Here is a 14,446-nt window from a genome sequence, read left to right as displayed (position 1 = left end):
TTTTGCATTATATGTCCATCATACATGTTTCATTGTGTGAGACTGGAAAAATCTGGATTTGGGAACAAAATACTAGATGTCAGGAAATAATGGATTGCATATACAGTACCCAACACTTATTAACATCATTTCTGTTCCAAACTCATTTGAATTTATTGAGCGGCTGAGTTTAATAGACAATGTATTACAAATCATGGCACAAATAGATTACAAATCATAGATAAAATCATAATCATACAAATCACTACAAAACATAATCATACTACAAATAATAATCATAAATAGAATTATAAATCATGGCACAAACCATTACATTGGTTTTAAACTTTTCAAGTAAAATCATAACTAACAGCTAATTCATTACTTTATCCAAAAATAATATTTAAAAATCAAATAAATAGTGTTTATTTTTAAATTCGTTTTAATATCTTTTATAAAAATATTTTTATAATTACATTCTTGATGAAACTTTCTCTTTTACAAACAACTCTTCAATCTATGTTTATTTCATGTTGTGCAACAGTTTTTCAGTTGTATTCTCAGTTTTGTAAAATTTTTAAGGTTTTTTTATGTTAATTAACCAACTATTGTATAATTTGAATCTATACTATCACTTCTCTCTTATGTTCTCTTGCCAGAATGCAAATATGAAATATAAATATTGTTGAACTGAGAGAAAATGAAAAAAAAAAATGTGTGAAATGGTAGATTACACTACATCCTGCTTTTTATTTAAAAATTTATTATATCATCTCAATCATTCAATGACCAATAAGAAGACATCCTTTTTTTTTGGCATTATTGGCCAAACTGTCAATTCCAGCAACCTGACCTCACCCCCAGTCTTAATGAGAAAAGCAATCAAAGCATTCATTCATTCACCAGAAGAAGAAAGGAACTGTTATGGCATCTGCCATCTGTTTCATGTTTGACACATGTATATAATTTGAAAACCTCATAAGCCTGAACCACTTCTGGCATTTCTGTGGGAAGCATAAATTGCATTAAATCTGATCTAGAAGCAAATGATAGATTTTTTTTATTCCAGCGGGGGGCAGAGAGAGAGGAGAAGAAGAGACCTCTGAAAGTTGGTACGTGCAAACATGAATCTAGCAACATGATGGTTTGAATTTAGCAACAATACGAATAAAAGTTTATGTTTCCTTTTAATGGAATGAGCCATGAAAAGGTCATTCTAGCCTTGTACTTATTTTCAGGTTAGATTGTCTTAAGGTATAGTGCAATCAAGAAGGCACAGCATTGCTGGATTAGGATAACGTTAGCTGGAATATTCTGCTTCGCTGACTTTGCTTTTATACAGGGTCAAGTAAAAACAAACCACAAAGCAAAATGTAGATATTTTTAGCTTCTTCACTTTGTTTTTTGTTTAGTTAGGCCAAATGTCTTGGTTCAGTCAATTATGAAGCTTTTACAATATTTCTCAGTGCAGCTCAGTGATATGCTGTGGTGCTGAGTTTCAAAAGCATTGGCCTAAACAATAAGCAAAGCTCCAATGTTGCCATGCCTTTATGTCATCTTATTAGATTTAAACTGATGATCTAAAACCTGGAATTGCCGAAACCCCAACAATTCATTATCTTTGTATTGTTCATAAGTGCAAGATAATATTAATGAATATTAATAAATTTTATCTAGATCTGGTAATAAATGACAAAGTGTAATGAAACAGTAACTTTAATCTTTCTTCTGTTCCCCTTTGCCCAAAAAGGAGTGAAAAATAAATTTTACAAGTCAGTCCCGGATCTAGGGGGGCAAGCCGGGGTCTGTGCCCCGGGCGGCAAATTCAAGAATGGCGGTGAATTGTATTTGGAATGTTGTCAAATTTTGATGCAACATTAGTTGTTTTAAAGCCAGGTTTAAAACCTCTTTTAATAATATTTATAATTAATTACTCGAAACCTTTTAATAGAGCAAAAAGTTTTAAAAGTAAGCTAAGTACAGCCGAATATGATTCTAAAGATAAGATCAGGCAGAGGACAATAGAGGGCCTCCAGGTGTCACTGAAAAAGTCAAAGGACCCTGACCCTCTGCCAAACCAACATGTAATTTTATTACAAAGGTACACTGTAAATGCCTTTGTTTTTCGTCCCTGTAAGTGACGCCTAGAGCAAAGATTCTATACAGTCAAAAGTCGTTAATTTGGACACCCATAATCCGGAATGATCTATAATCTGGACCTCAAAGCTACAAACTTTCTGCGCATGCATTGCGTTGATGCATGCACGTAAGACCTTTACGCCTGCGCATATGCATGTGCGCATGCGCATAATATGTTTAAGCATGCGCGTTTAATGTATAACGGACGGTATAAGCTAAAATTATCTAATTATCTATTTCAGTTAATGTTGCAAATTGCATTGTTCCTTAATCTGCGAATTGGATTTGGCTTATTATTTTTTGCAGACTGTTAGAGCAATTTTATAAAAAGTAAGCTTGAACTTTCGATTATATCAAATAGAATTTCCGATGCTGGAGCTCCCAAAGGATCTACAAAGCGAAAGTATGTTTCGATGTCCATCAAACAAAAAGTGGAATTGGTGCAAAAAATGGATAAAGGCATATCTTTTTTTTCTCTAACCATTCCGAAATCTGTTTACCAATTTCACGCTGCTCTGCGGCGCAGTGGGGGACGCCGCCGCGATGAATTGGAAGTTGATCTGTCAGCACTATTGTTATATAATTTTATAGTATAATATAAATTCGTACGTAATAATTACTACTGAACATCATTTCTGTGAAATAACTATTGTAAATGTTCATACTAGATTATGAGGTAAGTAACTGTGTGTATATGTCACATAACAGTACATTTCAACCAATATTGTACTAGTCACAAAACTGTATAAGAGTAGTTATCATAGTGTAAAATAAAAACAAAATATGCAACCAATTCTAAATTTCAAAAAGTTGTGTTAGGACAAAAACCCATTCTAAGTCTAAGGTCCAGTGTAAAGAGTTAATTACAATAATTACAACAGGTTAAATAAAATCAAACTAACGTTTATTTTATGGAGATACTAGTAAGAGTACAGTTACATTTTAAATTGGTGGTGACCGGTCATTTAAATATCTGAAAAAACAGCAGAAAAGGATGACATACCCTTCTTTAACATATATAAATATATACTATTCACAGTTCCGGATTTGGGTTCCATCATACAATTTTTTGTTAGATTACTTGATACAGGCGAACGGCGATGGCGAACAATTTGGTCTCATGGAAAACTTGGAAAATTATCTGTAAGAAGAAAAAAAAAGTTAAGTTGATAAAATTTAACAAAGGCTATTATTTCGGAGGCCAGGCTTCCCTACTATTGCTGCTTCCAACCAGTAGGACACAAGTCTTCCCTCCACAGGCCATCAATGAAAGCGTAATTTCGCAAGAATTATAGATGTAGAAGCCTCTCTTCGGTGCAGGTTATTTTACGTTGCTACGTCTACGATGCGGCTGCCCTCCAAGCTGCACGGCAAAGTTGACATCTTTTTTTTCTTGTGCTTCGAAGGTTCTCATGAAATTTCTTTTCTCCGTCTCCCTTGAAAAACACTGCGCAGCCGCTTTAATAGCTGGCGCGTTTTTTGAAAACTTGGCGTAGATTTTGATTAGCAGGAAGCCAAAACCAGCAACCCAATTTTAGGAATCTTCACGGTAAGGTTTTTCCCGACTACTAGACAAGTCGTTTCTCACTGTTCCATCATTCAACTTCCAACGCCACACCAATGTGTCATCAAAACTGCAGACGGAAACAAGGGGGGGGGAAACTAGCCTCGCTCCAGGGTCCCAGTCCATAATGCAGATCTTCTAACTCAACGAATATTTCCCCCCACCATAAGTATGCTGTAGAACATCTCCATGCTTGCTTGTCCAGCAAAACAGGGTCCACTTTTCGTGAAACAACATATGGTAAATCCATCCAACTTGGGCCCCCATAGGTGGTGTATCGCATGAGAGAAGGAATTTTGGGGTGCAGCCAAACCACTGATAAGAGTTACCAAGAAAGAAATCCAAGCCGAGGGCAAGGGGTGAAAATCTCTGAACCAAGTTAATACAAAATGACTTTAGGAAATTAAAAAAAAATGAAGCTACTAATTACACAACATTATAATTCATAATAAAAATGTCAGCACTGTAATAATTGTTTCCTCAGCCACAATTAAAGTATACACACATATTATCCAAATTGAAATACAAATACAATCTTTTTTTTTTTTTAACCGCCAGTCAGAAAGTATGTATTCGTTTAACTTTAAAAGAAAGAGGGATACAAATTAAGTTACTTAAGGTTAAGAGAAAAAAATTAACACGCCAGAAGTGCAGCAACAAGGCTTTAAAATAAAATTAAAGTTAAAAGTTAAACAATCTTAAGGGTCAAAACAACAAAGTACAAAAACCAAAAATCTTAAGTCCCGAAACTCAAATTAAAATTAAACAACTTCAACTCAAGAAAACTTTTAAAGCAACCTAACCAAAATTAAAGTTTACCAAAGTTACAATTTAAGCTTACAACCAACTTTAACAACAAAAAAAAAGAAGAAGAAGAAGAAAAGAAAAATAGAACTTTCAATTACAAATCAAAACTGAAATAAGCAAAACAACTTAAGCTTAAAAAAAAAATAAATAAAATGTTTAATACATAACAATCCTTCCCCGTTCCGAAAAGAAAAATTTTGGTAAACCAAAATTTTTTGAAAGAATCAATAGTCTCTGACTTTACAAACACTCATATTGCAAGATACAAGCTAAGTAGTGGTGACAGTGACATAATTTATAGAATTATTTGGAAACCTAAACCAGCTCTTAAACTGGGCAGAAATTACAAAGCTTTAGCAAAACACTTAAGTGAAAACACAATTAACTAACCTACCAATTCTAATAAGAGTGAGAATCACCCAACACTCACAGCAAAACAAACCACTCAAAAGTAAGCAACTCACAGCAAAACACAAACGGTGAAACAAGCCAACCAAAAAAAAAAAAAAAAAAAAAAAAAAAAAAAAAAAAAAACACACACAAGAATTCAACTTGTATACTTTAGTACACAACTAACCTCACCGAACCAAAACGGTGAATCCGACGAAACTACAAAGATCACTGAATCCAATACCAAAGACGAAATATAGTCGTCTTCCAAAATAAAATCACTAAACTGCAAAGTAAAACACAAAGTTGCTCCTAAGTTGTTCAACTAACCTACCCAAATAGACACAAAAGTAGGCAAAAGTGAAATAACCCAAACCACAGCAACACGTAAAAATAAGAAATGACAACCAGTAAGTCAAAACTAAGCCTAAAAGCCCTAAATTGCCACTTAGAAAGGGAAAAAAAAAAATTGATAACCTTAACTTGAAGAAGAAACCAAGTGGTCCAGCCACCAAGATTTAAAAAAAAAAAAAAAAAAAAAAAAATTTATTGAGACAAGAAGGTTGACAATCCTGACAAAATGTGAGCTGGATAAGGCCAAGACAACCCTAAAACAACTAACCAATCACGCAGCACACACAATAACAAATACACTGGATCCAGTAATTGTATACAAACAAAACTTGTGGTGAAGAAGAAATATCTTTCTAACCCTACCAATATTTACAAAAGTGTAAAGCTCAATTACTTCTTTGCAAAACCATGAGTGTCTCTAGACCTTAAATTGTAGGCACTTGTGTAGTAGTGTCACTAAGTTGACCAGCAGAACAACGATCTTGATCAGAGATCTCTGAAGTAGGAAATATAATTCTATCTGGCACCTTGGTTAAACGATCAACATGTACTACCTGACCTGTATGTGGTTTAGAAACCAACTCTATCCTGAAGTTAACCTTTGATAACTTCTCTACTATTCGATAAGGTCCCTTGTTAAATTTACATAACTTCTTAGCCATTCCTGGCTGTACCACAGGAGTATATAAATACACTGTATCACCTAACTCTACGTTCTTGTGATAAGCTTTAGACTTTCTCGTATTTTCTTGTTTCTCAGCTGCAGTAATTAAATTTGTCTTTACTACTTGAAATGATTTTTGCAGTCTTATGAGCAAATCCTTTGAATATGTCTTAGTATCATCATACGTCTTAAATTTTGACTGTGTCAAAATGTCAACAGGTAACGTTAAATCTCGGCCATACAAAAGAAAAGCCGGACAATCATCCAAAGCCTGATGCTTCCCAGTTCTATGTGCTAACAAAGCAAATGGTAAATGCCTGTCCCAATCTTCTTGTGATTCAGACACCAAATGACTTAAAGAATTGATGAGTGTACCATTTAACCTTTTCACAACCCCATCTGATTGTGGGTGATAACTTGTAGTGGTGTGTTTACAAATTCCAAGTTTTTTATAAACATCAGTAATAGCTTGTGAAATGAAATTAGAACCTCTGTCTGTAATTATATGCTGTGGCACTCCATGAGAAGCAATAAACATTTCCAATTTTTCAATTATTGTTTCAGACGAGCAATTTTGTAAAGCATAAGCCTCTGGCGATCTAGTGAAATAATCAGTAATAACCAAGATATATTTATGTTCAGAAACTGTCAAAGGGCCTACAATATCCATGGCAATACATTCAATTGGTCTATTAACTATTGGCACTCTCATTAAAGAAGCTTTATGTGAAGGTTTAAAACCACTCTTCTGTATACATGAATGACAAGACTTTATGTAATTTAGAATTTGTTTATGCATGTTCTTCCAAAAGAAAGCTTTCTGAATTCTATGAAGTGTTCTATGAAAACCAGTATGAACAGCTACAGGTGAATCATGATTCTGTTGCAAAATTTTTGGAACTAATGTTTGTGGTACAACAATTCTATTTTGTTTTTGCCAACGAGCTTTAGGATTCTTAAATTTACAGTACAAGGTATCATTTTCAATCGAAAAATTTTGTGAAAGAAGTTTTGGAGTTTTATTGTTTGGTAATTCTTCTTTTATTTGTTTACAATAAGGATCTAGAGCTTGTTGTTCTTTAATGGTGTGTATAAGATCAGGTGTAGTAGAAGTTTGTATTTGTTCAGCTACATTGACAGATCTGGATAAATAATCAGCAGTCGAATTCAATTTTCCTGGTTTATGAATAATTTTATAATCATACTGAGACAACCCCATTATCCACCTGGCCATCGTAGATGTTGGATCTTTTAATTTTAACACATGGGAAAGTGAAGCCTGATCACAATAAACAGTAAAACTTTTACCTAAGAGATATTATTTGAAATGGGCAGTCGCCCAAACTACAGCTAAAGCCTCTTTCTCAACTGTGCTATAATTAATTTCAGGACCCTTCAGCTTTCTGCTAGCAAAGCAAATAGGGTGTAAAAATCCAGTCTCATCCTCCTGACCTAAAATGGCTCCCAGAACAAAATTCGAGGCATCTGTACACAAAGCAAAAGGTTTCTTGAAGTCAGGTAAAGCCAAAATAGGCTGTGTTAAAAGTTCAGTCTTTAAAGTATCAAAAGCCTGTTGAGTTTCATCAGTCCAACTAAAAGTTACTTTATCTTTAGTTAATTCAGTTAGTGGTAATGCTTTGTGTGCAAAATTTTGAATAAATCTACGATAAAATCCTACAAGACCTAAAAATCTTCTCACTTCCTTCCTATTGTTAGGCACTTGAAAGCTATTAATAACCTTAAGGTTTTTATCATTAAGCTTAACTTTACCTTCAGAAACTTTAAAGCCTAAATAAGTGATCTCGTTTCTCAGAAAATTGCATTTAGAAGGTTTTAATTTGAGATTATGTGCATCAAGTCTATCAAAGACAATTTTTAATTTAACTGTTCCTCAAATGTATTAGAAGCTATAACTATGTCATCAATATAAATACCTATCTGTAAAGGCGAAAGATTTGCCAACACAATTGACATAAGTCTCTGAAAGGAACTAGGAGCATTTCTCAATCCAAATGGAACACGTGTCCAATGATAATGGCCAGAAGGTGTAGTAAAACCATTCTTGTATATGTCTTCAGGGTGTATTTTCATTTGAAAGAACCCTGAAGTAAAATCCAACGTAGAAAAATAAGTAGCATTCTCTAAACCCTCAATAAGTTCAAACATGTTTGGCAGAGGAAACGAATCTTCAACAGTCTTTTCATTCAATTTTCTAAAATCTGTAACCAAACGATAACTACCATCTTGCTTCCTAACCAAAATAACAGGTGCAGAATAAGCACTATCACTTTCCTCTATAATTTTTGCCTCTAACAATTCAGCAATTTGTTTATCTAACTCTCGTCTTAAATGATAAGGAACTCTGTAAGGTTTCTGTCTGACAGGAATATTGTCCTTTAAATTGATATTATGCAAAATAGTATCACAACCAGTAAGTTCCGTAACTGAAGAAGCAAAAATATGCTTATACTTGTCTAAGAGACTCATAAGTTCATTTTTCTGTTGTTCTGGTAAATGACTTAAGTCAAACTGACCTCCCCAGGGTTCAAACTGATCACCAGTCTCAAGACTCGTTGAAAATACTGGCTGAATATCAGGTGTACTGGCATTAACAGGAGCCAAAGTGGCTAATTTCATACCTTTGTTTATGTATATGAAGTCAGGAGAAAAATTTGCAACCTTAATGAAAAATTCATTACTATCATGTTTACTATTGACTGAACATGCTACACAAAATTTAGAGTGCTGATGGTGAGTGATAGGTTGAATAAGTACAGAAGACTGTGAAAAGGGTAAAAGAGGAGATGAGACTTTGAGAATATTCTCAGAGAAAGGAGGAAGTTTATATTTTGTCACAGAGTAGCAAAAGATATCATTAGTAGGGTTACTAGGAGATGAAGTACAATTATTAGAAACATCAGCATTTGACGTAGACTTGCGAAGGTGCAAAGCACTAAAATGTGTTGACCTAGCAAATTAGATCTATTAAAATCAATACACAGTTTGTTTAAACTTAAAAATGTAGTTCCTAACAGTGAAGCATACTGATCAGACAAACTATCAATAATGAGAAATTCAGTTTCAAAGATCTGATCTTGAAATTTAACAGGCAAAGTGGCCTTCTTGTTAACTAACACCTTGTTGCTTGAAATCCCTTTTAAATAAACTCCACAAGGTTGAACTTTTAGTTTCTTTCCAAAACACTGACAGTATTTAGCATTTAACAAGTTAACAGTAGCTCCTGAATCTAAAAGAAATTTGAGTTTATTACCCAAAATCGAGCCATTCACTATTGGAAGAGGTGCTTCACCTAAAGAAACTGAATACACTGAAGGTACCTTTGAAAGGGCTTCCTGGGATGAACTGCAGGTTTTGTTCTCTCTACCCCTAACTAGTTTAAATTCTGGATAAAAACAGGAGCCTGAGAATTTAACTGAGTCGTGTTGCTTGTATTAGCCTGACATGGAACCTGTTGTGTGTTAAGTGTCACTCTAGCAGTACCTTGCTGGCTAGCAATGTTACGTGAAAACTGTCTCGCTCTGACATTGTTGTTAGATAAATTCACCATACAATTTCTAGCTATGTGACCTAACCTATTACATCTGTAACAACGAGGACGTACTTGTCTACTATTAACTGTAGACTTAGACATCAACGACTGTACTTGTGTTTGCAAATTTCCTAACATGTTAGTCAAGGTAACAATGTTCTCTTGCTGTGCCTTGATAGCTGCAGTTAGTTCGTCTTTCGAACTATTAACCTGTGCAGCCTTAGCTGTGACACGAGGAGTGGAAACTGCATTAACTTCAACAGAGTGCATATTGTTAAGCTCATCTGCATGAGTCTTAACCCAAACCTCTTCTTCAGCTATAGCATGTCTTTTAGCAGTTGCATATGTTTTGTGGTAACAACAATCGCCTCAAACGTAAATGGAGACCTTCCAGAAAAACTGACAAAAGTAAATCTAGTCTCTGACTCTCCACAGTTGGATCTTCCATCTTATCCAATGGCACAGTTTTACATGAAAGTGCCTCTATTCTAGCAGCAAACTGCCTAACTGTCTCTCTAGGCTTCTGAAAAGCCTGAATTAATGCTCTAATAAGAGCATGCAAATTGTACACTGTCGAAAATCTGTCCTTTAAGGCATCCACTACAGCAACCAAGTTGCTCTCATTCTTGAGATGAGGATTACTGCGAATAAATGCAGCCGCCTCACCCTCCAATTTTACTTTAATGGGAGTCAACTTATCAGAATCAGTCCAGCCAACATGTGCTGCAACTAAATTAAATTAACTCTGTCAATAAAATCACTAAGCTGTATAGAACCTTCAGCTCTACTAAAAGTGGGAATAGACACAAGGAGATCAGCTCCAAAAATGGAGATGGAGATTCTACTAATAGTAGTCTGATTCGCAGTAGAATTGTTATTCACCGCCATTCTGGTAAGTGCTCTGGTATTCTTCCTTACTAATTTATGAATTACAGGCATTGTGAAAGTTAAACTGATAAACCATATAAAAGTGTAACAACAAAATAATATGTGTAACCTTAATTAAACACAATTTTTCATCACAAAGCATAACAGTAATCAAAACAGTAAACAAAAGCAATTAAGAAAATCAAAACTTAGACTAATTAAGCATTCAGTTAAATTTACTGCCACCACTACTAGCACAGAAATTTTTAAGTACACTGGACCAGAGTTAAAAGCACGGCACCAAATTATTGTTATATAATTTTATAGTACAGTCAAAAGTTGTTAATTCGGACACCCATAATCCGGACCTCAAAGCTAAAAACTTTCTGCGCATGCGCCGCGTTGGCACATGCGCACAGGCGTTTTACACGTGCGCGTAAGACCTTGACTACTGCGCATTTGCGTGTGTGCAAGTGCAGAATACGTTTTCGCCTGCGCGTTTAATGTATAACGGACGGTGTAAGCTAAAATTATCTAATTATCTATTTCAGTTAATGTTAATGATTGCGTTGTTCCTTAATCTTCGAACTGGATCCCGCTTATTATTTTTTGCAGACTGTAAGAGCAATTTTATAAAAGTAAACTTGAACTTTCGATTATGTCAAATAGAATTTCCGATGCTGGAACTTCCAAAGGATCTACAAAACGAAAGTATGTTTCGATGTCCAACAAACAAAAAGTGGAATTGCTGCAAAAAATGGATAAAGACATGAAGAATGTGACAGAGAGGTTAGTGAAAACGAAAAAATTTCGATTGACAAGTTAGTCGGTATTCTCGGCACAGCAATTAACGGGACTTGAACAGCGGAACTTTGTGACTGAACAAGAAATTATGTCTGTTTATAGAATTAAAGAGAAAGTATTATCACATAAAATGAAGCAACTTAAAGAACTTACATTGAAAGAAATGTTTAATAAAGTAAACAAATAAATATTAAGCTTTTTTTTTTTTTTTTTTTTGTAAATTTTGATACCCTTTAGATCATAATTGTTCTTTATTTTATAAATTACGGTTTCATAGTTTTAATTTTAGAATTTCTGCATGCCATCTTACGAGATTTAAACTGATGATCTATAATCCGGAATCGCCGAAGTCCCGACGAGTCCGGATTAACGACTTTTGACTGTATAATATAAATTCGTACGTAATAATTACTACTGAACATCATTTCTGTGAAATAACTATTGTAAATGTTCTTACTAGATTATGAGGTAAGTAACTGTGTGTATATGTCACATAACAGTACATTTCAACCAATATTGTACTAGTCACAAAACTGTATAAGAGTAGTTATCATAGTGTAAAATAAAAACAAAATATGCAACCAATTCTAAATTTCAAAAAGTTGTGTTAGGACAAAAACCCATTCTAAGTCTAAGGTCCAGTGTAAAGAGTTAATTACAATAATTACAACAGGTTAAATAAAATCAAACTAACGTTTATTTTATGGAGATACTAGTAAGAGTACAGTTACATTTTAAATTGGTGGTGACCGGTCATTTAAATATCTGAGTAAACAACAGAAAAGGATGACCTTCTTAACCATATATAAATATATACTTTTCACAGTTCCGCATTTGGGATCCATCATACAATTTTTTGTTAGATTACTTGATACAGGCGAGCAATTTGGTCTCATGGAAAACTCGGAAAATTATCTGTAAGAAGAAAAAAAAGTTAAGTTGATAAAATTTAACAAAGGGTATTGTTTCAGAGGCCAGGCTTCCCTACTATTGCTGCTTCCAACCAGTAGGACACAGGTCTTCCCTCCACAGGCCATCAATGAAAGCGTAATTTCGCAAGAATTATAGATGTAGAAGCCTCTCTTCGGTGCAGGTTATTTTACGTTGCTACGTCTGCGATGTGGCTGCCCTCCAATCTGCACGGCAAAGTTGACATCTTTTTTTCCTTGTGCTTCGAAGGTTCTCATGAAATTTCTTTTCTCCGTCTCCCTTGAAAAACACTGCGCAGCCGCTTTAATAGCTGGCGCGTTTTTTGAAAACTTGGCAACATTTGATCGGCTTAAAATGATAGTTGTTATCGTACAACAACAGGAAGCCAAAACCAGCAACCCAACGCTAGGAATCTTCACGGGAAGGGGTTTTCCGACAATTAGACGAGCCGTTTCTCGCTATTCTATCATTCAACTTCCAAGGCCACACCAGTGTGTCATCAAAACTGCAGACGGAAACAAGGGGGGAAGAAACTAGCTTCGCTCCAGGGTCCCAGTCGATAATGCAGATCTTCTAACTCAACGAATATTTTCCCCCACCATAAGTATGCTGTAGAACATCTCCATGCTTGCATGTCCAGCAAAACAGGGTCCACTTTTCGTGAAACAACATATGGTAAATCCATCCAACTTCGCCCCCCACAGGTGGTGTATCGCTTGGGAGAAGGAATTTTGGGGTGCAGCCAAACCACTGATAAGAGTTACCAAGAAAGAAATCCAAGCCGAGGGCAAGGGGTGAAAATCTCTGAACCAAGTTAATACAAAATGACTTTAGGAAATTAAAAAAAAATGAAGCTACTAATTACACAACATTATAATTCATAATAAAAATGTCAGCACTGTAATAATTGTTTCCTCAGCCACAATTAAAGTATACACACATATTATCCAAATTGAAATACAATCTTTTTTTTTTTTTTTTTTTTTTACCGCCAGTCAGAAAGTATGTATTCGTTTAACTTTAAAAGAAAGAGGGATACAAATTAAGTTACTTAAGGTTAAGAGAAAAAAATTAACACACCAAAAGTACAGCAACAAGGCTTTAAAATAAAATTAAACAATCTTAAGGGTCAAAACAACAAAATACAAAAACCAAAAATCTTAAGTCCCTAGACTCAAATTAAAATTAAACAACTTCAACTCAAGAAAACTTTTAAAGCAACCTAACCAAAATTAAAGTTTACCAAAGTTACAATTTAAGCTTACAACCAACTTTAACAACAACAACAACAACAAAAAAAAAAAAAAAAAAAAAAAAGAAAGAAAGAAAAGAAAAATAGAACTTTCAATTACAGATCAAAACTGAAATAAGCAAAACAACTTAAGCTTAAAAAAATAAATAAATAAATAAAATGATTAATACATAACACTATCCTTATCTTCAGAGCAGGTGTTTTTATTTTATTTGGCTTATAATTCTTTACTAAATGTAGTATTTTATCTCGATGTACTCCATCTTTGATATGATTTAAATCAAATTCCTCGTCATTATAATTCACTTCCAATAGTGAAGAAAGTGACACAGAGGTTATTGAAAATGAAAAAATGTCGATAGACAAATTAGTCGGTATTCTCGACACAGCAATTAATTATAGGTCTTAAACAGCGGAACTTTGTAACTGATTAAGAAATTATGTCTGTTTATAGAATTAAAGAGAAAGTATTATCACATAAAATGAAGCAACTTAAACAACTCACATTGAAAGAAATGTTTAATAAAGTAAACAACTAAATATTAAGCTTTTTTTTTTTTTTTTGGTAAATTTTGATACTCTTTAGATCATAATTGTTCTTTATTTCATAAATTACAGTTTCATATTTTAAATTTTATAATTTCTGCATGCCATCTTACCAGATTTAAACTGATGATCTATAACCCGGAAAAATCGATAATCCTGAATCGCCGAAGCCCCAACGAGTCTGGATTAATGACTTTTGACTGTATATCTTTCCCTTCAACTTCTTTACCTAGAGTCCCTCTATTGTCTTCTCTCCTGGTGGGAACATTCAAATGAAAAACAGAATGATAGTATAAAGGCGCCTTGTTTTTATACCAATGCCTCTTGCAAAATAAATGGAGAAGCATTGTAAATTATAACTCTTTCCTAATACCCAATACCAATGAAATAATTCAAATTAATATACGTCAAGAATGTACAACAGAAATGAAGTAAAGCATTTTGATTTTTTGCAGCCAGTCAGCAACCTAAGTTTTAAAACTGGATTTATTATTTTTATAGTTTTTAAAGTTTTTTAATTTGGAAGGTTTTTGCTGTCTCATTTTCTTTTAATATGGCTGCTACTAGTATTCCTCGCTATATTTAGGGAGACGCAACCAC

The 14,446-nt window shown here is 34.0% G+C and overlaps 1 protein-coding gene across 2 annotated transcripts in view; it reads left to right on the top strand.

Annotated features, from left to right (window-relative positions):
• The window catches only part of Pgant7 (N-acetylgalactosaminyltransferase 7), a 154,905-nt gene that overhangs the window by 18,000 nt on the left and 122,459 nt on the right, over positions 1-14,446 (top strand). The window lies entirely within an intron of this gene.

The sequence above is a fragment of the Stegodyphus dumicola genome, chromosome 6 (genome assembly GCF_044657685.1).
Source record: "Stegodyphus dumicola isolate Sdum_Otavi_A_Nest chromosome 6, ASM4465768v1".
NCBI lineage: Eukaryota > Metazoa > Arthropoda > Arachnida > Araneae > Eresidae > Stegodyphus > Stegodyphus dumicola.
Note: the sequence above shows the minus strand (reverse complement) of the source record. Positions and strands in the feature narration are given on the sequence as shown.